We start from the raw sequence: 22582 nt of genomic DNA on the forward strand, positions 1-22582 counted from the left end.
AGAACCACTACTCTCTTCAAAGCTATCAGACAGGGACATTTAAATCTGCAGAAGTTTCTGCTGCCTTTTGTTTGGCTATGCCCTGTCCCCAGAGGTGGAGTCTACAGAGGCAGGCATGCCTCTTTGAGCTTTGGTGGGCTCCACCCAGTTCAAGCTTCCCAGCCACTTTGTTTACCTACTCAAGCCTCAGCAATGGTGGGCACCCACCCCCCAGCCTCACTGCCACCTTGCAGTTAGATCTCAGACTGCTGTGCTAGCAATGAGGGAGGCCCCATGGGCATTGGACCCTCTGAGACAGGCGCAGGATATAATCTCCTGGTGTGCCGTTTGCTAAGACCCTTGGAAAAGTGCAGTATTACGGTCAGAGTGACCCGATTTTCCAGGTGCTGTGTGTGTGTCATGGTTTCCCTAGGCTAGGAAATGGAATTCCCTTTCCCTTTGTGCTTCCCAGGTGAGGTGATGCCTTGCCCTGCTTCGGCTCTCACTCGGTTGACTGCACCCACTGTCCTGCACCCACTTTCTGACATGCCCAGTGAGATGAACCCAGTACCTCAGTTGGAAATGCAGAAATCACCTGTCTTCTGTGTCGCTCACACTGGGAGCTGTAGCCTGGAGCTGTGCCTATTTGGCCATCTTGGATTCAGTTTAGCCTTTTTTACTAAAAGAAAAAACTCAACTGGAACTCAGTTAACCAAAAAAAAAAAAAAAAATCTAAAAGGGCACAAATGGTGCTACAATCTATGGACTTGAGTCTCCAGGACTCTTTCTTTGCCCCATCTGCAATTTTTTCAGCTTCTTGGCTTCATTCAATCCTACTCCAGGGGCAGAATTTCTCTGTAGGACAGAGATGCTGCCAGCTCTCGTTTACATTCTTACCACAGGTATATATGACCCTTTTTAATTAATGATTTCATTTTAAAATGTAACCAAATGCTCTCTTATTATCTTAGCTGTCTTCATTGAATTGCACTTCTTTATTTTAAAGGCTGATTGTTCTGTCAACAGATTAAAGACAATCCTTGCTAGAGAAGTTGGGAAGAAAGAGTAAACTGATCATCACAAAGTTCTGCTGTCTAGTGCATGAGTTCTGCCTTCATCAACATTACAGAATCTTTTCCAGAATGCTAGCCTATCCTTCACATGTTCTTGCTCAGAACATGGCTGGTGTCTCATAGTGCCACAGTCATCATTCATAATTACAAAGAAAGGTTAAATGTAACCTAGTGCTGCCAGATGTTATGCACATTATATTTCCAAATATAATTTTAAAAAACATTTCATTCAGGCTATTTTCTATCATATACACCTACTTTATTAGAAATGATGGTCCATATAATACTCAGAACAAACTTCTTCAGTTATGAAAAAAAATTGGATAAATTCATGCATTTTTCCAAAAACAGAATTAGCCTATTTTTGCTTTCTAAAATGTGGAGGGCTCAATCCCTGGTATAAATTTGTTACTAATTTTTACAAAGATACAGAACCATTTTTCTCTTCTGTCTAAAGGGCAGAACAGTTTCTAAGTCCCCTACTTTATCTAATTTCAGTTCTGAGGGCAACAATCCTGGGACACAGGGGTGGTTCTTTTTAACTCTTTTGGCATACATTCCCTTGCATTGCAATTGAAACAAGTCCATTCTTGTGATGAGAATTTACAGTCTAGTAATCCTAAACACCAAATAAAGTACAGAATTCCCCTTTTCCAGGTGCTGAAGAGGAAGTTAATGGATTCCCAGTCACAGTAAAGAGTCTTGGAGAATTCCCTGTGGTTCTGGGCCTGGCTGGATTCTGCTACTCTTTCTTTGATGCTGAAACTACACATTGACTATCATCGGTTTCTTCCACAGATTTTGAGGACTTAAAAAAATGAGATGACAAACGTGAAATATATCTTCTTATCTCTATCAATAATTTCAACCCCTTCTCCTTTCATCTTGCAAACCAATTTTTCTTGTAGCCTTTTTACTTCAGATTCCTTTTCTTCTAGTTGTTCTTTTAAAGATGCCAGTTCATCCTACAAGTTACAAATTCATTCAAAAATAGCAGATCATGACTAAAAAAGAACATTCAGAGAGCATATTAGCTCTTTAAATCAATAATCAGGTTTTATGAATGAAACAAATCTACAAGAATTTAGAAGCAGCTGGGCATGGTGGCTCACGCTTGTAATTCTAGCATTTTGGGAGGCTGAGGCGGGTGGATCAATTGAGGTCAGGAGTTTGAGACCAGCCTGGCCAACATGATGAAACCCCATCTCTACTAAAAATACAAAAAAACTATCCAGGTGTGGTAGTGCACGTCTGTAATCCCAGCTCTTCCTGAGGCTGAGGCAGGAGAATCGATTGAACTGGGAAGCAGAGGTTGCAGTAAGCCAAGATCGTGCCACTGCACTCCAACCTGGGAAACAGAGCAAGACTCTGTCTCAAAACAAAAACAAAAACAAAACAAAACCCACAAAATTTACATGCAAGCATCAGAAATCAGGCAAGGGCAATAAAAAGCAGGAAGCAAGACTATCAGAAGACCAGGCATGGTGGCTCACGCCTGTAATCCCAGCACTTTGGGAGGCCAAGGCTGGCAGATCACTTGAGGTCAAGAGTTCAAGACCAGCCTGGCCAACATGGTGAAACTCCGACTTTACTAACAATACAAAAAATTAGCTGGAAGTGGTGACGTGTACCTGTAATCCCACCTGCTCTGGAGGCAGAGGCAGGGGAATTGCTTGAAACCAGGAGGTGGAGGTTGCAGTGAGCCGAGGTTGCATCACTGCACTCCAGCTTGGGCGACAGAGTGAGATTCTGTCTCACAAAAAAAAAAAAAAAAAAAAAAAAAGATTATTAGCAGAAGTCCCATTTATAATAGTTATTGTATAATTATTTCACATTTCTTTGTAATCAAATTAAAAAGAGATCTTTTAAAGTATAATTAGGGATAGGATAGCCCTAAGGTTTAAATCTTATATCAATTTTAAAAATATGACCAAGTTAGTCAAGGAAGATAATCAAATTAGATACTTAGTGTCATAAAAGCAAAATAAAATGCAAATTGGAAAAGACTAGCTTGACATTTATTCGGCATTTCAAGTTGGCACTCATGCCTCCTTGACAAGCACAGAGTTTCATTAATGGGTAAGGTAGCAAGTCATGAACAACTTTAGCCAAATCAGGGAATTAAATAATTCACCTTCATCACTAAGATGAAAGGACAGAATCTCCTGTAACAATGGGAAAAAATAAATTAGAAAACAGATATTTAAGCCCTCTTTTAATTTTTAACCATACAACTGTATATAAGATTTCAAGTTCATCATTCTATGCACTAATGTTTAAATTTTCAGTTTGCTTTTAGTAAAGAATTAGCTTTAGCAAACAAATTTTGCTGGCTGTATTTAACACAGAAAATACAACTATGCAATGCTAAGACGTACAGCTTTATATTCAATGCCACATTTTACTTTCAGAATCTCTAAAGATATATTTACTACATTTAGTACTATGAGAAGACATAGTTCTCCAATGAGGCGAGGCAGTTGGCCCTATACTTTTGACTTCTGGTAGGAGCACAGTGGACAAGTACAAAAAATTTTCAGTAGCACTGGCAGGAAGTGTGAACCTGTTCTCACCGTGCTGCTTCTCAGCAGTCATTTCTATTCGCAGCCATGATAATGTCAACCGCTGTACATTTACCATCAAGAAAGTCCCTAAAGAGGAAAGTGACCTCTACCGTGGATACAAAACAGAATTCTTTCACAGGTGAATGTTTACAATTATTTTACTAGGCTTGGGTCTCAGTCTAAGAGAGTTTAATTTATAAATTCTTTCATTTTACCTGTTTATTATATTTCACTAATTAGTTCATGTATTTCTGAAAACAACATCAGGGATCCCATTGTTCCTTCAATCAGCTTGAGGTGATTTTAATCAACAGGTGACACACACAGAATGAATGCACATGCCACTAAAACATCATCACAGCAAAACAACACAAGCCAGAAAGCAACAGGCCACGGACCCCATCACCCAACGTCTATTACACCTTCAGTGACTCCCATTTTTGTTCCATCCGCTGCTTTTCATACTGCATCTGACCCACCTTGATTTTCATGCTAGAAAGTTTGGCCATTAAAGACTGGTAGAGAGACAGAGGAGTGAAAGAAAACTACAGATAGAAAAAGACATACTAAATAACCCAGAAAATAGTACCAGTTTATAAAGGAGGTTAGATACAACTCAGAGGAAGGGGAGGTTATGTTCTGTTGGAAGAGTTAAGCCTTGTTTTTAAATTCGGATCAGTGGTGTTTAAATTCAAGAAGGTTTCAGCTTAGGGGGAGCTTCATTTACTTTTATAATACCTTCTTTATCATATACTAAGTAGAAAACATGTTATTTATCTTATTGGTCATAGATGAACAGTGGAGCCATTTGAAAATGTTAACCCGTGAGAAAAACTTACTTTGGTTGATTTAAGCTTTTTTTCATACTGAAGTCTCTCACTGTCCATTTCACTGACTTTTAACCTCAAATCATCGATCTCCTGAATCAGTCCCTGTCCAAGAAGAAACAAGAAAGTGCATTAGGAAAGTGGTAACACAGTTACCTATACCTACAAAATAGCAGCTTGGACATCATAAGAAGTCACCAGCTGCTAGAGTTAAAGTTGAATAAATCAGATGAGACAAATAGAAATAAATCTACCTCCTTAATAAACAAAGCATTGGCTGGGAGCAGTGGCTCACGCCTGTAATCCCAGCACTTTGGGAGGCCAAGATAGGTGAATCACAAGGTCAGGAGATCAAGACCATCCTGGCCAACATGGTGAAACCCGTCTCTACTAAAATACAAAAAATTGGCCGGGTGTGGTGGCGCACGCCCATAGTCCCAGTTACTCAGGAGGCTAAAGCAGGAGAATCACTTGAACCCAGGAGGCAGAGGTTGCAGTGAGCTGAGATTGCGCTCTGTCAAAAACAAACAAACAAACAAAACCATTCCTTTAAATCCCCAATGCCTCTCCCCTAAAGTGATGGGTTTATGAAAATAAAAGGTGACTATAATTTTGATTAAGAAATGTAGCTTAGGCCGGGCGCGGTGGCTCAAGCCTGTAATCCCAGCACTTTGGGAGGCCGGGGCGGGTGGATCACGAGGTCAGGAGATCGAGACTATCCTGGCTAACATGGTGAAACCCCGTCTCTACTAAAAATACAAAAAACTAGCCGGGCGTGGTGGCGGGCGCCTGTAGTCTCAGCTACTTGGGAGGCTGAGGCGGGAGAACGGCATGAACCCGGGAGGCGGAGCTTGCAGTGAGCCGAGATCACGCCACTGCACTCCAGCCTGGGAGCACAGCGAGACTCCGTCTCAAAAAAAGAAATATCTGACAAATAAGAAATGTAGCTTAATATCTATTATTTGTCAGATATTTCTATCTTAAAAATGACTCTATGAATGCTATTTCATAGAGTGCTATTTCTATTCTATTTTATAGAATGCTATTTTATATTTTAAATATATCACATTCTTTAGTAAAGCCATTTACCTTTTGAACCTTCTCAGTGATACATGGGTATTTTTTTAATTTGTAATTTCTCCCTTTGTCCACAAAAATGTGGATTGCTCATCAACCCAATATGGGAGAAAGAAATGAAAATTAAATCCTTTAAGCCCATGAATCCTTAAGATTCATGAAATAGCCAGGGAAATATTTTATTTTTATTAAGTGGATGATAACAGGAACATGAGAATAGTCAAATCAGTTTTAATTTTGAGGACTATTTTAATTATTGTCATATATAACATCACAAAGTTTCTCAACTATTCTCTAATCTCTGGGTATGTGCATACATTTTAGCAATAGTGTTGGATATTTATTAGAAGCTTATCAGGGATTGAGTTTACTGTAATTTTGATGACAATTCTCAACTGGAAAGTGGATGAGGGCCCTGCTGTTCACCTAATTACGTAATTAGAAAATAAAAGAGAAAACAATCTTAATGTTTACATAACACAACACAATTTTACACCTTTTCTACTGCCACTTTTTATTTTATTTAGTGTCACTTTTTAAAGAACCAATTTGCTCATAAAACTTGTCCAAGTATTCTGATAAATCGTGGTGTATTTTTGTCCAGAGCCCAGAGAGTAGGAAACAAAATTAGAGTGTTAAGCAATATTAACTCCTCCAAAAGAGATACTCAAATACCCTGCATGGGAGATGACTTATTTTTTACTACAAGCCACAAAGATACCTACAATGGTTACTATATTTCTGCTTCTCTCTCCTCTCTCTCTTTTTTTTTTTTTTTTTTTTTATGATGGAGTCTTGCTCTGTCACCCAGGCTGGAGTGCAGTGCCGCCATCTCAGCTCACTGCAACCTCAGCCTCCCGGGTTCAAGACATTCTCCTGCCTCAGCCTCCACAGTAACTGGGATTACAGGTGCCTACCACCACACCCAGCTAGTTTTTGTATTTTTAGTAGAGACAAGGGTTTCACCATGTTGACCAAGCTGGTCTTTAACTCCTGACCTCAAGTGATCCATCCTCCTTGGACTCCCAAAGTGTTGGGATTACAGGCGTTATCCACTGTGCCTGGCCAGCTTCTCTCTTTTTACAAAGACATGCATGTATTCCTGGGTCACAAATTCATAGACTACAGGACAAAATTGTCCAAGAATGCCAAAAATTACAAGTAGAACAATGCTATAAGGAAATAAAACTTTGTGAATAGGGATTATTTTAAACTCCCAAGTATAAAGATTCAAGTTCACAAAGGCTAAGAGAAGGGATGCTGTAATGAAATACACTTCCCAGTAAACCTATAGGCTTTTAAATTGTGGTCTCTTATAAAATGGGCAAAATATTACCTATCATAATTATACAATTACTCCTTAGGAGTCACTTAATAATCATACAATATTTCAATTAGATGATATATATTTTCTTCTTATGAATTAGGTCAAGAGCTGTTGGACATTATTCAATAACATATTTGTGATTCGTCATCTAACAGGTCGGAATTCAAGTTCAAAGAAAAAAATCACCTTTTCCCGGTTAACCAATCATCCTTGCATAATATGAGTCCTTAGTGATATTCATCAATACGATCCCTCAAAAAGGCTCTGCGATTTTGTGATTATATAATGTAAGTATGTTTTCTATACAGATTTTTAAAATCCAATTATATAGTAAATAATCAGTGTGCCTAAAGAATAACTACTAGTAAAATCATGCATTTAAGCCCATTATTTACAAAATTAGGAAAACTAGTATGAATGGACAGATGCTCCAAATATCCTAAAGTCAAAAGTATTTCTAAAGGTTGATAAAAGGATTAATATTTTATATCAAAAGTCTAAAACTAAAAATTGTCATTAGCATTTTGTGATAGAAAGTCAATGTAATCAAAGATTATCCTTAAAATGAAGCAGGATGAGGGCACGTAGTAATTAACTGCCTTCCTTGCACACCTCCAGAGAATTTCAACTTTGCTCTAGGAATGCATGTGTATGACAGACAGAGACAGAGTGACAGAGAGAGAGAGAGAGGAGAGACTGTATCACTCACCTCTGTGTCTCTGAACTTATCTTCATAATCCAATCTGTCCTTCTCTACAGCTGTCAGTTTCAACTTCAAGTTAGATATTTCAGCCATCAGATCCAACTTCTGAGTTTCTGAGAATGTCCTACTTAGAAGCTCCTATTGGAATTTAAAAGATACATTCAATAATTCTTTTTTTTTTTTTTTTTGAGACGGGGTCTCACTCTGTCGCCCAGGCTGGAGTGCAGTGGCCGGATCTCGGCTCACTGCAAGCTCCACCTCCCGGGTTTACGCCATTCTCCTGCCTCAGCCTCCCAAGTAGCTGGGACTACAGGCACCCACCACCTTGCCCAGCTAGTTTTTTGTATTTCTTAGTAGAGACAGGGTTTCACCGTGTTAGCCAGGATGGTCTCGATCTCCTGACCTCGTGATCTGCCCGTCTCGGCCTCCCAAAGTGCTGGGATTACAGGCTTGAGCCACCGCGCCCAGCCAATAATTCTTTTATTATAAACAGCCACATGTGAATTTACCTCATTTATGATTGTAAAGCAGCACCTATTAAGTAGAGGATGTAGTAAAGTATAATTACTGAATATACACACTTTTTAAAAATTATTCACTTTAGGCTGGGCACTGTGGCTCACGCCTATAATCCCAGCACTTTGGGAGGCTGAGGGGGGTGGATCATTTGTGGTCAGGAGTTCGAGACAAGCCTGGACAGTACGGTGAAACCTCATTTCTACTAAAAATACAAAAATTAGCTAGTGTAGTGGCAGGTGCCTGTAGTCCCAGCTACTTGAGAGGCTGAGGCAGGAGAATTGCTTGAACCCAGGAGGCAGAGATTACAGTGAGCCAAGATCACACCACCGCACTCCAGCCTGGGCAACGAGACTCCATCTCAAAAATAAGATAAAATAAAATAAAAAATCATTCACTTTCGTTACCCTCCTTTGAGCAGAAAGAAACACATGTCAGTTTTCTGAGGGAGACATGTTACGTAGATACACATGCATAAACCACATATATACTTAAGTCTGATGATAACATTGATGATGATGATGATGATACTAAGTTTGTTATATGCCAGGCAACCGTTATGACATATACTGTTTCAGTCCTCACAAAAATCTTATCAGGTAGAAATTCTTATTATCCTTAATCAAAAGATGAGGAAACTTAGTAATAGAGAGGTTAGGAACTTGCCTAATGTCATAGAGTGGGGAGAAAAAAGGAGGCACAGCAGGAGTGGAAACCTACGAGGTTTTGCTCCAGTGCATACTCCATCCACGACCTTACGGAGCCTGTCCTATGTGTTATAGATGGTGCTTATCTTTTTTCTTTTTCTAATTTTTAATTTTGTGAGTACATAGCAGGTATATATATTTGTGGGGTACATGAGATGTTTTGATACAGGTATACAATGTGTAATGATCACATCATGGAAAATGGGGTCCCCATCTTCTCAAGCATTTATCCTTTGTGTTACAAACAATCCAGTTATACTCTTATTTTCAAATGTACAATTGGATTATTATTGACTATAGTCACCCTGACGTACTACTAAATACTAGACCTTATTCAAACTATCATTCTCTACCCCTTCAGCATCCTCCACCTCTTCCTTCATCCCCCACTACCATACCCAGCCTCTGGTAACCATCCTTCTACTCTATTTCCATGAGTTCAATTGTTTTATTTTTAGATCCCACAAATGAAAACATGAGGTGTTTGTTTTTCTGTGCTTGGCTTATTTTACACATAACAACCTCTAGTTCCATTCATGTTGTTGCAAATGACTGAATCTCATTCTTTTTTACGGGTGAATCATACTCCATTGTGTATAAGCACCACATTTTCTTTATTGAGTCATTTGTTGATGGACATTTAGGTTGCTTCCAAATCTTGGTGGCTGTGAACAGAGCTACAGCGAACACAAGAACACAGATACTTCTTTGATATACTGATTTCCTTTCCTTCGGGTATATATACAGCAGTGGCATTGCTGGATCATATGGTGGCTCGATTTTTAGTTTTTGGAGGAACCTCCAAACTGTGTTCTCCAAAGTAGTTGTACGAATTTACATTCCCACCAACAGTGTACAAGGGTTCCCTTTTCTCCACATCCTTGCCAGCATTTGTTACTGCCTGTCTTTTGGATAAAAGCCCTTTTAGCTGGGGTGAGATAGTATCTCATTGTAGTTTTGATTTGCATTTCATCAATGATCTTAAGCACCTTTTCATATATCTCTTTGCCATTTGTATGTCTTCTTTTGAGAAACATCTATTCAAATCTTCACCCACTTTTAAATTGGATTCTTAGATTTTTTACTATTATTCTTTTTTCTTAATCATAAAACATATGCTTATAGGCGAGAGTTAGGAAACCATCTGAATGCAAAGAAAGAAAATTAAAACAAGCCACAATCCTATTGACATTTTGTTGCAGATTCTAATTACATAAACACTTTATATTGTGTGCATGTGTTTTGAAACTCTGCTACTCTCAATTTTTTTTTTTAAATGTGCTGGTCTAAGTGAATCAAGAAACTTACTGCTGCATCAGAGCAAACACAACATAGAAATGTAGCATCTCAAATAGTTCAGCAGGGAAATGCTATTTTGGTTTTGGCCTCTGCACATACCTGCTGCAGTATTTCTTTTGTGGCATTCAACTTCTCTCTGTGCTCTTCAAGACAAAACTCCAAATCTCTAATCTTCTCTCCCTCATCCTCCACCTGGCCTGTTAACACACTTAGCTGTATTTAGAATAAAATACTGCGATGAGTGAAAAAGAATTTGGATCCAACTGCATACGTTATTTCTCTAAATGGAACAAAAAAAGGAATGATCCTACCACTCATACGATCGTAAAGAAAAAAATTCTGAGAAGTACCAAGAAGACAGTGGTCCCTCGCATTCCTATTTATATATTGCTTTTTGATTTAAGGAGCCCTGTACAATTTCAGAGAAAATTTGTGTAGATTAGTAATGTACACTATTTTTTGGTTAAAGCCACTTCAACCATTTATGAGAGAGAGTGTGCACATCTTTTTTTGCGGGCAGGGCGGAGATAGGATTAGAAGAGAGGAAATGAAGTTAATGTTTCAAATAGAAATTATCAAGAGCTATTCAAATTCGATACTTCAAGAAGAATAAGGAAAAGAACCCAGGGAATTCAAGTTCCATGAGCTCTTTGAAGATGACATAGTTCATAGATGTGTTCAAAGCCAGGGGGCAACTCAGTATACTCAAAGGTCCATGAGGAGCTGTGGGGCTAGTCCTTCAACTCTAATGCTTAGAGCCGATCTCTGAGATTTTCCTCAATAATCATCACCCAGTAAATATACTTCAATTCATTTTGCTCAGTATACCAAAGAAAAACATACTTCAGTTCATTTTGCTCAATATACCAAAGAAAAATGTTTGTCAAGCATTTAAAACATTATGAAGAAACAAACTCAAATTTAGCCCACAAGGAGGATTCTAGTCACTGTTGTGTTTTGTCTCACACAGGGTATCATTTTTTTTTTTCTTGAGACGGAGTCTTGCTCTGTCACCCAGGCTGCACACAGGGTATCATTTTTAAAATTGAAAAAATTAAATATATTTATTCAGATTTCAGATTCAGAAATATAAATTTACATATATGCAGATTTTATGCTATATTCATATATCCAAATTTCTGATACATATTAAAATATATTTTAAAGTCAGATCCAGCCAAGTGTAGTGCTGCACACCTGTAATCCCAGCTACTTAGGAGACTGAGGTAGGAAGATTGCTTGAGCCTAGGAGTTCAAGACTAGCCTGGGCAATGTAAGAAGACCCTGCCTCCAAAAAAAAAAAATCGATCAGATCAGATGACAGATAAAATCAGATGACATTGCACCTGTATTCAGACTGGCCCCAGAAGAGCTGAGGTTAATGGCAGCTCCTTCTAAACTGGGTGTACAAACCATCATTTTGCCCCAGTCCACTACTCCCTATTGTGTACAGATGGCTTACCATGCTTATTTCTATTAGCAGTCTGGTTGCTAATAGAACTGGTTTCTATTAGCAGTCAGGTTGCAAGCAATCTGAATTTGCCACCCCAATTTAAAACAGTCTTTGTAAGTATGCTGCAAGGAAAGAACAATATTTAAAAATCACTTGCCTGAAGAATAAGGGATACTTTATCATTTTCTAAACGTGCCAACCTTTCTTGCTATACATCTCCGTTCCCAGGTAGGTGTCCATTTGTCTGAAAAAGGAAATAATATAGGTAAGGCTGATCTTCTCTAAGAATGATATATTGTAGATACATGAAAATCACAAGTGTTCTTAGTCCAAGGGGCCTGAATTGAATCTGGCACAGCTGTCACTGTCAAACAGAAAATACGAGAATGCAATTTGGTTCATTTACCACAAAAGAGGTAAGACAGGCATGTTAAGCGTATAAGCATGTTTTTGCCAAACTAAACATTTCTTAACAAGCAAAAAATAATGACTCACAAGGCACAGTGGATACTGGTATCTCCACTGAGAGCAGACACACACCCAGGGGCAGGCAAAGCTTTGTGAGTGTGTAGGGGGCACCCCTAGCTGTTGAGGTCTGTCTCTCTTCCTCCAAAAGCATAAACACTCAGGCCACAGTGACTTCCCCTGGTAGCTCCGACTAGCCTCACTTACCTGCATTTTAACACTTTCTGTTCTGACCTTATTAACTTCTTATGAGTTTGCTTGTTCATATAATGTTACCTTCTATTCCAGGGCAGAGCCTATAAATTGTTTTGTAACCTCCCCAGCATCTGGCTCAGTGCTCTGTGTATATTGACGCTTACTTACTATTTCTTCCCCTCCCTCATGCCCCACACGCTTTTTTTAAAAAAAAATCATATTTGGGCATATTTATGCATGGTATAAATGCCAAAGGAAGTATAGACTGAGAAACGACATATAGATTGTTTCTTCCTCAGCTGTCTCATATGCAAGTCATGAAAGACACACGAAGAGGCTCACAAAGAACAGAAAACCTAAAAACATCATTTTGAAATATATGCAGTAGTGTAGGCAGTATCTCTCATAATCTCAGCATAACCATAAAATATGTAATCCCAATAGAATTTCCTGATTCTTCATTCAAATGCAATAGAAATAAAAGCCAGTTGAAATTCAAAAGTGTTAGATGGGGCCACCCAGGGTTCAACTGAAAAAGAAAATAATACCTTCAAATTCAGAACCAGAAAAAACAGACATCTGTTTTTAAAATCCCATACAAGTAATAATATTTTAGAAACAGATACATTTAACTAAGTAGGAAAAAAAAAAAAAAAACAACTGCTGTTTAGTGAGGACAAAAAGCAAAACTGGCCAAGTGTGGTGGTGCATGCCTGTAATTCCAGCACTTTGGGAGGCTGAGGATTGCTTTGACCAGAAGTTTGAGACCAGCATAGGCAACATGGTGAGACCCCATCTCTAAAATAAACACATAAACAAATAAATAAATAAAACAGCCAAGCATGTGCAGTGAGCCGAGATCGCGCCACTGCACTCCAGCCTGGGCGATGGAGTGAGACTCTGTCTAAAAACAAAAAAACAAAACAAAAAAACTGCCAACCATGGTGTGTGTGCCTGTGGTCCTAGTTACTCTGGAGACTGAGGAAGGAGGATCACTTGAGCCCGGGAGGTAGAGGCTACAGTGAGCCATGTTTGCACCACTGCACTCCAGACTGGGCAACAAAGTGAGACCCTGTCTTACGAAAAACGAAACAAAAATGATCTTTTTTCTGCTTGGAGGAAATTATAGCAAGAAGAGAGCACCGTTTCCTCCCAAGCTACTTTGTATGATATGGAAGTGAGGTGCTCCAAAACCAGTTCTCCAAAATGAGCCCCAAATAGAAACAGATACTGAAAATTGACTCAAAATGAGCATATTTATGTTTCTCAATACTGTACTGATATTTACAAGCACTCATAATGCTCAAGGGTAGTTTAGTATATTAAAACTCACTATAGGAACATAAAGCAGAATTTAAGAGCGATCAATGTTACATCCTTGTGTTAAGTGGGTAAAGACTGTTCTGTCCACATGTGTTTATATTTCTGCCAATTTTGTTTCCTTTGAATTAAGAATATTGGCAGTAAGATCCATTAGGTAAATACCCTATTGTCTCTATTATTCCTCTAACTCCCATATTCTTCTACCTACCAGGTCACTCAAAACCTCCGCATATATGGCATGCTCTCTCACACACTTTTACTCCTTCTGCACGGACCGTCTTTTCCCACCCTTTCTTCTTCTTTCCCCATTCCTTAAGGTCCACCTCTATTAGGGCTTGGTCTGTGAAGTCTTCCTTGAATTCACTGTTTACTATGCGCCAGCAACAGTATCTAGATGAACCTTCATTACAGCAGGCGTTACTCTGAATGCACTAAGGTTAGACTTGATTGCATACATGTCTCTCTCTTCTAATAGACTCTGCATTCTTTGCAAGTAGATTTGCCTTGGCATGGGATACACAGTGGGTGATAACTAAATGTCTGTTGAATGGAAGAATGATGACAGGTGTTCAATAAACACGGTTGAATAAAAGATGACTGCAGGTTTGGTTTTGATCTGGCCTTCTTACTTCTCAGTGGGTCTTTATTTATGTGTCCTCTATAATCTGGTATGCACTCCATGGTTGACCTCTATCTAGACTGGCTCCTTTCTCCCCAAGCCTGTACTCTCTCTTTCCACTATGTTTAGGAGGTGATCTCAGAGCCTTTGTAATGGACAATAGTTAAGGCCATCTTGTGTGAGCTCCCCTAGACACTTTCTTCCTCAGTGTGTAATAGTATAAAATATATTACCTCTTATTTCTTTCCTTTCTTTCTTCCTGCAGGCTTGGAAGAACTGATTCTTAACTCCTTCCTGAAAGCTCATCATTCCACTTCTAGTTTGGAACCTTGATTTCCTGTTTCACTGGGACTTGTAATCACCACTTCTACTTATCATTTTCCATTTCTTCCTTTTAATGAGCTTTCTTCCATTTTCCTTTACAACAACTATCCCAAGGTTTTGTACCCAACACTCTACTCACCTCCCACTCCTCCCTCTCAGGTCAATCCATCTTTCATAACCCATTTTTACCTCCTCCTCATTACATTGTGCCATTCTCCTTTCCCCATCTACTGGCTGACCTGGCTCTTGTCTTAAACTGTGCTCTTTAGTGTTTCATCCTATTCTGCCTCAGGTGGATGACTAATAATTTTATGTGAGTTGGTCTCTCAGCCTAAGTTTCTCAGTGCAAAACTGTCTTACATTTCTTTTGATTCTTCCACGGTGCTTATAAAATCCTGAGCACCTAATTTAAAATGTATTTAAGTATAAACTCCTGTTGAGTCAATCTGACTTTCAAAGCACGGAAGAGCAGCCTAAATCACTTTACCTTTCTACTTTAGCTCATGGTGCAACCTTTTACTGACCACATCCAATTCAGCTAAGTCAAAACTGGAATCAACGTGGGGATTTCAACAGTACAATATCCAACCAATAGTGTGTGTGCAGAGTCAGGGAGGGAGATCTAACTCAACTGTAACAATGGTACTTTGATTTAATTAAGGAACTATGGCTTCTGCCAGGTTTTCCTGGCATGATGGGGAGAAGCACATCTGAAAAGCTTTATCCCTCATATAATTACAGAATCTTAGAGCTAGCCAGGAACCTCACCTGGAAAACGAATTCCCTGACTCTACATGGCAGGTGGTACACATAACATCAGAATGCCATCTACTTTTTCCTTCACCATCTAAGTGGAAAGCCTTCCTTTTATAACAACTTCCTTTTAATTATCAAGTATTACAACCAATCATAAAGATGTAATAAATGTTAACATCTTTCCTTTGTGTCTGTTTAAAAAATGTTTTTTATTACAGAAAATTTCAAATAGATTTAAAGTAGAGAAATGAGCACAATGAAACCCCATGTACTCATCACTCCATTTCAAGAGTTATTAATTCACGGAAGGTAGGGGTCTCAACCACTGTTTTTACTTGTAACATCACGCTGTGTTTTCCTTTGAGTTTCTGGGTTCTATTGGTTTGCAGTTGTCTTCCCTGTTTCCCCTTTGTTTCACTTTGTTCTTTCCTGAGTTCTGCTGTCCTGTCTACATCCAAAATCGACATACAAGCAGTGATTTGCCACAATTATGCTTATTTATTTTCTAAAACAGAAGATAATTTTGAGAGTAAAAACTTCCCAAATCAGAATGGTAAGTACCTAAATTAAAATGGGGAAAAGAAAACAGCCCCCTTTTTGAGGACAACAAATATTACAACATAGCTGGATTAGTAATACTACATATACACAAATACACACACATACCATATTCCAGCAGTCATTATTATACTTATTTTTAAAACTAGTTATTAAAAGTATCACACAGTCTTGATTTCATAATCCTGTTTTTAAACATTCAGTATCAAGAAAGGAAGAGTAAGGCTCAGCCCATGAAATCTCCTTTAAGTAAACGTTATCTCTAGTTACCAAAAGAAATAACTACTATGACAACATTTTGTACTCAGAATTATACCTCTGCCACGCATGCAAACATTTACTGCATGCCTGCTCTGCACTAGACTCTGAACTAGGAGGAGAGATTAAGACTTGAATCCTTCAGCCGTGAAGAGCAGTTATATTGCATTTGAGTTCAATACCATAATAAGGCATCTTACACCACTACTGTCCAAAGAGTCAGAGAACATGATAGCAGTGATGCTGGAAACCAAGCAACCAGGCAGTGGCAGTACTCCACTCCCCTGTCCTCTCACTGGGTGTGATGGAATAAGGGCATGAGTTTCACAGTGGGCAAGTTGGGGGCACACGTTTAGACAATAATATTACCCTAGTCATAGGTATACACCTAAGTCCCCTGAATTTGGGGAGAACAGAGAAAAAAGAAGATCCCAGTGTCCCTAGAAGCAAAGCCCCGGCTCCTATCCCAGTACAGCAGCAACTTCATTCATTCAATATCTTCATTCACTCGTTTATTCAACATTTGTTGAAAGCCAGCAACGTGTGACAGGATACAGAGATCTAGAGAAGGAATCTGTCTTCTATTTTGGGAAGGATAACATGAGACCAAGAAAAAGTCCCTATTGTTCTTGTCACTTTTTCTTTCTTAACTCACTTTCCTAAAGGAACAGGGAAACCACTTTCCATTCAATCCTAACAAATACTAGTGGCCTAGGATTCCATGAAAAGTACATCTTTTACCTCTGTAAACTAAGAATTCTGCTGATTTGGTCAATTTGTTTTTCTGTGCCTGTGAACACTTTCCATGGGAGTTTACTTGAAGCTTAATTTTAGCTAGGGTGTCTCAGTGAGGCACCGCATGACTCAGATAATTGTGATCACCTACGGGATACAATCTTAAGATGTACCTTGTTTGCCGAAGGCTGAGAAAACATTTCCTAGAGGCACAGATGAAAAGCAAAGCCGGTCAGACAGCAGCAGGGATCGGAAGGTGGTAGGACGGGGACTGCTTTGTGGGGCTGGGAGTCAGGGACTCAGGGAGAACAGCCAGCAACCCTGCAGAGAGCATGTCCTGTGGCTGAACTCTTTAAGTTATGAGTATTTTTATTTTTATAGCAACTTTTAAAAATACACATTTGGGATCAATATTATCTAACTTTTAATGTAAAAATAAGAGAGAAGTGTACTATGATGATGAACAGGTCTGAAGCCAGTCCAGAACACCTCATTTCCCCTGTTTACACTCTATCTATCTCCTGGGTGATGATGCCTGCTTTGGAGTTATTACCATTAATATTCACCATTAGTATTTCACTCACTTTGTTGAAAATTGTATTTTTGTAATTTCTGCTGACTTTGGGATGGCCTCATAATTAAAACTGCCAAATAGTCAGACACCTTTGGGATTTCACTACCTGATCCCCTGCTGACATGGATCAAGGTTATGATCCTCAGTTAAAAAAACATTATAAGAATGTTCTAGGGCAACTCATCAAGTTAGACCTAAAGTAAATAACTACTTGCTTGACTCAATTAGACATATTTTTCTATTTGCCTTCTTAAATCTGGAGCCTCATAAAGGAAGTAATTCTCCATTATTAGTATCTGTGTTCACACATTATAATATCTCACAATCAAAACAGAAAATTCAGCCTCAGTAACTAAACAAATATGTCATAGTCTACAGTTTTCTTTCAATCACAGGAGATACACTTCTGAATTTTAAAAGAAATTTGTTCATTTCCAGAAGCCTACACCTATACTAATAAATTCATTCTTATAGATTTAATGTCCCTTCATGGTAACAGGTTACCAGTGTTGGTATTTGATCACATTCAGTGTCTGATCATATGAAACAAACAGGCAGGAGCAATTAGTAGTAAAGAAATAACCTGCATCCTACAAGAAACCAAGGGATCTCCCTAACCCAGGCAAAATGATCATTGGAACTGCAAATGCCCAGTTGCACTAATGAAAAGGTTAGTATCCATCTTAAAGTACAGGGCTTCTCAAGTTGGCCATCATTAAACATGAATGGAACAATAATTATATATCTGTATATTATATATCTCTATATTAATAATAACAGATATATAATTATTTCCAAAAATTTTTGAATTTAAGTTTTTCTAAAATATTCCAGAAGCTTCTCTTTAGTCTGGGAAATGTTTGTACTCTTTTGTCACAAGAAGTGAACTATGTATGGGTGGTTTGTAACTTCATTCCCCTTGTAACTGAACCCAATTCTCTTTCCCTTATTGCAAAGGGATCGTGTTAAACATTTTCCCTCTATTCTCTTCTCTATGCTCTACTCTTCAGTATTGCCTTTCTGACTAGCCTTTTTCCAGGCGTATTCATAAGCCCTCAGCATACATTAGTTCATAAGATCCTTACAATCCTAAGTGGCAGTAACCATCATCCCCATTTTACAGATGAGAAAAGCAAGACACAGAACTTCAGACATTTTCACAAGGTCATACAAGCTTTGAAGAGTTAGGGCCAACATTAAAATTCAGGTCTGCTGTTACTACAGCCTGCATTTGAAACTGCCTAGATGCAGTCCTGCCTTATCATTAACTGCTTCCTTTTTTTAAACTTCACAATCTCTTTTTTTGTTATTTGGGCAGTTTTCCCATGTTCAATATGAAGGGGGAATTTGCTAGGATTCTGTGTTCCTTAAATTCTAGGACGCCATCAATTTTAATTTTGTATTGTGGTAAAATATATATGTAAAATTTACCATTTTAACCCTTCTAAAGTGTATAGCTCAGTGGTAGTAAGTACCACTTACTACCACCGAAGTAAGTGGTAGTAGTGGTGATGGTGCAGCCATCACCATCATCCATCTAAATAAACTCTTTTCATCTTGCAAAACTGAAATTCTATGTGCAATAAGTATTATCTTCCCATTCCCTGCTCCCCTCAGCTCCTGGCAGTCACCAATGTACTTTCTGTCTCTAAAATGGACTATTCTGAGTATCTCAATAAAAAAAAAAAAGGAAAGAAGGGAGAGAGAAAGGGAGGATGGATCTGAGCTAAAATGTATACATATCTGCATTTTAGGATCATAAAACACATCCCAACTTCTGAAATATTAAATTGGAAAAATCTAATATTATCAGCCAATCACTAATTATAAGCATATAATCTTCCACTTGTTGGATTCCCAATGCTGGCCCAAGTTGCTTTTTGGTTCTGAAATAAAGTCTAACATGGTAGGTGTGTGGTGACAACTCAATTTCACTCCTATGCTTTTATGGTTCCAAACAGCCAGTCCTGCTCTTTTTGCCTTTTGCTGTCTTTCTTCTTTCATCCTGTCATTCTCTGTGTGCTCGAGAAAACACACGTAATTTGAAAGGTTGGGGTCAAGGTGAGGAATTCTTATAAATAAGTTAGATGGATATAAATAAATTTAGCAACAGCAACAAAAGTCTCTTATCTCTCTGGATCCACATCTAGTTTATTTTGTTATGTTACTTTTAGGATAAAAACTGAATCTTCATTAGTTCTGTAAAATATTTGTCATTTTATGGATTCTTATGGTTAAAACGTCAAATAATAAGATAGAACGCAACTGAAAACATTGGTCAACAAGACATTACCCATCCAAGGAATAAATTTAAAACAACTTCCATTCATTTAAACGTGTATTCCACTTTATCATCCATGGAGCATCATTCATTATAAACACAACTACTGAGCCAGGCATTCTTCTAAGCACTAGGGATACAGGAACTTTTTAAAACTAAGGGCAAAAATCAGATTCATGATGCTTACATTCCAGTTGAAAAGACAGAAAATAAATGATATAAACATTACAAATACATTGTACATAAGAAAGTGGTGAATGCTAAGAACAAAATAAAGCAGGGAGATGTAAGACAAAGAATAAATGGGTATAATTTTAGTTAGGGTGGTGACGCACAGCCTCACTGAGAGCAGGACTTTTGAGTAAATACCAGAAGAATATGAGGGAGCTAGCCATACAAACATCTGGGGAAAGAGCTTTCCAGGCAGAGTGAAAAGCCAGTGCCTGAAAAAGCCAGTGCCTGGAAAAGCCAGTGCAAAGGCTCAGAGGCCAGTGTACCTGGCATGTCTAAGAATCAGTGAAATAGCCAATGTGCTTGGCGTGGAGTGAATAAGGAGATGTGTGATGAGAGATGAGGTCAGAAAGTCATGGGAAGCAAATCCTACGAGGCCTCGCAGCCCACAGAAAGCACTGTGGTTTTTACTCTGAGTAAGATGTGATGTCATTGGCAGTTTCTGAAAAAAGGAGTGAGTGTCATGATCTAACTTATATTCAGATGTAATCATCATTACTTTTTATCATTTCTCGACATACTTTCACAGAACAAATTAAGCACATGTTAATGGAAATGTTTTAGACACATGTCAAAAATTGAACTACAGGTATGCTTAGGCTACTATTGCCATTGGTGGCCTCTGGGTGTGGGATAGAAATAGATTCTTCTAACAATAGTAAAGTCCCTTTCTACTGCATGCTAAATGGTCAGAAGAACATGGAGTAAAGAAGGGGTGAGATAGGACATTGAAATAGACTAAGGAATATGCCAGGAAACATCAATTTCAGAGCATGAAGCAATCCCCAAAGAAATCAGCAAACCTGGACCTTTAAATCTCTGGAGGAGAAATTTGCAGAGGAAATATAAAGTATAATAGTAAGGCATTATGTATTTTAACAAGTAAAATATCTCCAATGGTCAAGTGTGTGTAGCTGCACACCCGCTAAAGGATGGATTCTACTATTTGCACTCAGAAACTCAGAGGTAAACCAGGTGAGAACACACAGTATTCAGCACAGGACTGGCTGGGAGCTCTAGTATTTGTGTCACATCCTATGAAAATGTTTTAACTGTAGGATGTACTCTTAAGGTTCCCAAAGCAAGCAGTTTTCATGTCTACCACAGATCCAAAAGTAGATCAGGATTCTTTCATACAATTCTCATTAGTTTTTATATAAACACAGTTAACTCATAAGTGTATTAGTGCATCTTACCGAAAATTGAATATCCTTTAAGCACAAAATATCTCCTTTCCTCTGTCCTCCACTGAATCTGCTTTTGTGACACTCTTTAGATTTTATGTGTTCATCACAGATTAAAACCATGGTATTTACTGCTGTACCCAGACAAAGGGTAGCTCTGCCACATCACCAATTTTTGAGAAGGATGCCTAGAAAGAGACCTCGTTGTTTAGTGGGTAACACTATTAACCCATTTATGCTGGAGGTTGCAAATTTTTCTGTGAAAAATTAGAACTTGGCAATGACCTTGAGCAGTAGGATATAAATAACTCCCACAAGCTTAGCGTTCCAATAATGGAACACTATGTGTAAATGGGTTAAAGGCCCAAATCCACAATTTAATTCGAGAACTGGAACTGAAAAGATTGAAATAAACCACCAGGTGGCACTTCAGGTCAAATACTGCTGGAAACCGCTGTGACTTTTTGAATGTCTTTCATTATGCTTTCCACTTAGCATTGCCATTGGGTCCTTTATAATGAATAACCCAATATAACTGAGAAATCATCTACGTGCAAGATTCTTTCCCTTATAGGACTATTTGATTTAAGCCACACTAGGTCACTCAAGCACAATCTAAAAGCCAGTCTGTTTTCATGGGCAGAATCAGGTGCCCTGTTGTTGGTATTTATAAAATGTACACTAATAGCACTTTTTAAAAAGTTATCCTTAGAGTCAAAAGAAAGTTAAGATATCTTAAGGAATACAATAGAGCACATCTGCTGCCCTATACTTTTTTTTTGTTCTAATCAGCTACTCTATGTTCTAAATTTTGGAATAAGCAACAAAAGATTCTTAATACAGAATTTACAACAGGCAGACACCTACCATTTGACTCTGAAGCCATTCAATAAGCATTTCTGCTGTTGAATCTGGGATCTGTCATCTCAAGCCTTCTTTCTCATCTGTTTCCATCATCTCTAACAATCCACGCAGGTCTTCCACAAGGTGCAGAGCTCGCAAACTTCCCATGAATGGAGAGGTGGGAGATTGCCAATCGAAAATCCCATTGGAATATTCCAGGGCCTTAGAACCTAAGTTAAACAAAATCACAGAGAGAGCAATGGGATTTATGTTAGATAAAAATATCAAAGCCAAAGGTGGTAAACCAGTCTAGTCACAGTAAGGAACAATCAAAAGAAACAGAAAAAAGAGAATTCAATCACATAAATCTCTCCAAGTCAGATTTACATGGTGCAAGAATTAAAACCATGTAGTTGATGGTAAATATCCATGGTGCAATTCCTAACAAGGAGGCCAATCAAGGGGTATAGAAAGAAAAAGAGCCTGGTGGGCTTTGGTGTGAGGTGTGCTGGCATCGTGGAGATCATGGATAAGAAAGTGGAAGATCAGAAAATACAAATATTAGAACTGGTTCATTCTGGACCAATATTGGACCAAATGATTTCTGGCTTAGAAAAACTGTGGATGAAGGGTTATGAAATGAACCCAGATAAAGGTTATTAGAGTAAATTCCAAGGAAAGATAATGAGCTCAATGTGTTAAATTATTATG

The 22582-nt window shown here is 38.4% G+C and overlaps 1 pseudogene; it reads right to left on the reverse strand.

The window, feature by feature from the left end:
* Positions 1–695: 695 nt before the first annotated feature.
* Positions 696–22582, reverse strand: part of LOC100998433 — a 37552-nt pseudogene continuing 15665 nt past the window's right edge.

Source organism: Papio anubis, chromosome 9 (assembly GCF_008728515.1).
Source record: "Papio anubis isolate 15944 chromosome 9, Panubis1.0, whole genome shotgun sequence".
Taxonomy (NCBI): Eukaryota; Metazoa; Chordata; class Mammalia; order Primates; family Cercopithecidae; genus Papio; species Papio anubis.